Genomic DNA, 3,697 nt, shown 5'->3' with positions numbered 1-3,697 from the left:
GTCTGTCACAGCTAGACTCATTTTGAGTCACGGAATTAAACGTTAGACACCAAATTGAAACGAAATAAATGTTAGGCACTAAACTAGAAAAACATGCATAGATTGAACACCTTTTGTATATTTAAGCCTTCATATAATTTGCAGTTTGAAAATGGATGGTGTTTGGTATTCTAATATCATGCACATCACAAACACTCTCTGATTATTCAAGTCTACGGTATTTGACATGTATTTTTTTTAAAAATGAGAGAATTTATGAAAATATATGAATATGCGACTGTGAATACTGATAATGCACGCCCTATAAATGTAATTGTTCGAACGTGGGATCTCAAAAAAATAATATTTTTTTATTTATTTTTGAGACCACTTAATGAGTTCAAACTTAAATCTTTAAAAATATACCATTCTAAAGATAATTTTCAGGATAATATTAGTATAAAATTTAGGTGTGAAAACTTGGTAACCGATTGCTTGACCAAACATTTGTCCCCCAATTTCTCAATTACATACTCCCAAATTCTTCAAAAATAACCAGAAATTGACTTGCTAGCTTATTGTTTATCAAGTTTTGATTTGGTCAATAGGCGATTGCTACACGAGAAAGGGAATCCTATGAAATTTGAAATAAAAATATGCATCTAATTCAAATGAATTTGAACTTTTTATAAAAATATAAAATAATAAATTTAGATTTTGTTATACATTAAAATATTTATAATAATAATAAGGGTAAATAACAAATTTGGTAACTGGACTTTACTCTCTCACCATTTTCATTTACTGTCCTTTAAATCTTTTCAATTTCCTTATTGAACTTAATACATTGGGTCTTTTTGGACACTTGACCGTTAAATAGTTAACGACGTTAAAACGGGCAGTTATATTGATACAAAACGACGTATTTTTGTTGAAAATTTTGTTTTTTTTAAAACGACATCGTTTTTAACGCCGTTAACTATTTAATGGCGAAGTGATCAAAATAGAAGAGAGAGTAAAGTTCAGTGACAAAAAAACTTAATATATTAAGTTTAGTAAGGAAACTAAAACTTTTAAAATTCAATTAACAAAATAGGAGAGAAAGTAAAGTTTAGTGGTAAAATTCGTAATTTACCCTGATAATAATATCAATCAATTAATATAAACTTATATCCGCTAATTCTTTGGTTCGATCTTTCCTCTTATTTCTTGAGGTGTTTTTTTACATAAATTATCTAACCGATTCACGAATAATAGTATATTTTATCTTTATATATTTAAGATAATTATTGTAATATTCATCAATGTATATATATTTCAAACATGCTTCTATTTTAATATACTCATCGGATTGAATTTCGAATCGGATATAACTTCTCTAATTTCGAATATACTTGAATGACAGATAAAAATCCGTTATACTCAATCAAATTTGGGAGAGATAAAAATTCAACCTCACCTATAATTATTCCTAAATTTGATCATAATCATCGTCAATGTTTGTTTTAATGTAAGACTTTTTTTTCAACTTAGACTTCCATTTTGTGCTGAACAAAACATTATAGTCTCGTAGAACACATGTTGTCTGTACCTTAAAAAGAAAACCCTATTTTTACACGAATTGGTTAGAGATTTCACATAAACGATAATTTGTATGCATCCACGTGATGCATTCATGCAGGATATTTGGAGGACCAATACAGTGTTCTATACTTCTAGTTGACAATATACAAATGCGTAAAATATCTCATTAGTCACTAAATTTTGTTTTTGTATCAATTTGGTCATTGAACTTTAAAATATTTCAATTTCGGCTTTAAACGTCAACGTTTTTTTTCGTTGTTGTTGTCATTGGACTATTAAATCGTTAACTCTGTGATAACATTGTTTTTTGTTCAAATTTTGAACAAACATATCAAAAACACCAAGTTCAAAGAAAACTCAAATTGATGGATTTTTGTATAACAGTTCCACGAGTTTAAATAGATTTTGAGAAAAATTTAAACTGATGAAATGATAGAGGACGATGAAATGAGTTTATTGGTGTCTAGCATGATCGTAAAAGACATTAGAAAATGTTGATTTCTAACTACGACTAAAAATGAGTGGAAAAACTCTAATTCATAAAGAATATGGTGAGATGGTTTTTTTTACTTCCACATCAGCACACGTGAACACCAAATTGTCACATCATTCTGGTGATAAATAATTTATCAGCCCAATGATAAAAGAAATTAACGTCAAAAGTTTAGCGCTAATATCGAAACATTTTAAGATTTAGTAACCAAATTGATATATAGATTTAAATTGAGTGATTAGTGGAATAGTTTATCATATATAGATATATCCACTACTTTAGGCCTTCGGAGCGTGTGCCCTTGGCTTCGAATTTGTTATTACTTTATTTCCTTCATTTCTATGATTTTTAATTATATTAATATAACTCTTAAAAAGTAATTATATAAACTAAATAAGTTGATGTCCATTTTGATTAGAAATATTAATTTCCATTTGTTTGAGGAAACATAGATGATTTAATTCAAGCTACTTGATACTCGACTTGAAAAACTCGTAAGTAACTCTAAAAAATAATATTTTAATTTTAAAAATTAATATTAATAATGTTAAAATTTATATATTATTTGAAATACAATATAAGATTACCATGTATTTAAGGTTTAGATTCAAACTTGATTCAAAATTTGAGTTTAAACTCGAGTTTGAGCTTCAATCTAGCTAAGCCTGAGAATGTTTGAAGTTCAAGTTTTTTCGAACTCAAGTCGAGCTTCAATTTTTGATTTCGAGTCAAGCTTGAAAATTTTGAACTCGCAAGCTTTCGAGTTGAGCTTCAATTTTTAATTTCGAGTTCAAATCAAATTTGATGAGTTTAAACTCGTAAGCGTTTGAGTCAAGTTGTATTCAATTTCAAAGTTTTTGAGTCGAATCGAACTCAGTTATACTCAAACTTGACTCTACTCATTTACAACCCTAGATGATAGTACCTAGATAAGGAAAAATTATTAGACGGGCTTGGCTCACCACGTCATCTATATAGTCCAAACTAATAAAGCCCATTTATCTCATTTTTTTCTAAGATAAATCTTCACATCTTTCCTACATGTAAATAATGAGTAGATAATTATTTAAAAATTATTTTGAAATAGATAAATTTTATTAATTGAGATCATAAATAACGTGATAAACCGGATCATTCGAATAATTTCCTATAGAAAAGGGTGGAAAAATGAAATGATGGGTTATGTGTTTGTTCCTCAGAACTCAGCAAAGAGTGCGGTTGTTGCATCTCCGTCTTTCCACATTATCATTGCCATTTCACTCTCCAACCCAATTTCAGTCTTCAACCTTTCCTACTCTCGTGGACAGGCACAAAGTCACGGTAGCATAAGTCGGTTCGGTTTCGGTTTCGGTTACGGTAGGAGAAATTATATTTATTTAAATTTTGATTCAATTCAAATTATGAGAAATTTTATTCTAATCAAAATTTGATTTTTTTCCTGAGTAAAACCTATTCCACTTCTTACATATAATATATCCACCGTCACCCTTGGTGGACAATCTGTAAATTCTTATGTAAATCTTAATTGAGTCTTAGTATGTCTTGGCCTTGGACCGAGGGAGTCGCTTCTTCCCTAAATTTTTATGTACCAAAACAAATCTATAATATATGTATATATTATATTGTTATAGTAAAAATTAA

The sequence above is a fragment of the Hibiscus syriacus genome, unplaced genomic scaffold (genome assembly GCF_006381635.1).
Source record: "Hibiscus syriacus cultivar Baekdansim isolate YM2019G1 unplaced genomic scaffold, ASM638163v2 tig00111769_pilon, whole genome shotgun sequence".
NCBI classification, from domain to species: domain Eukaryota; kingdom Viridiplantae; phylum Streptophyta; class Magnoliopsida; order Malvales; family Malvaceae; genus Hibiscus; species Hibiscus syriacus.
Note: the sequence above shows the minus strand (reverse complement) of the source record.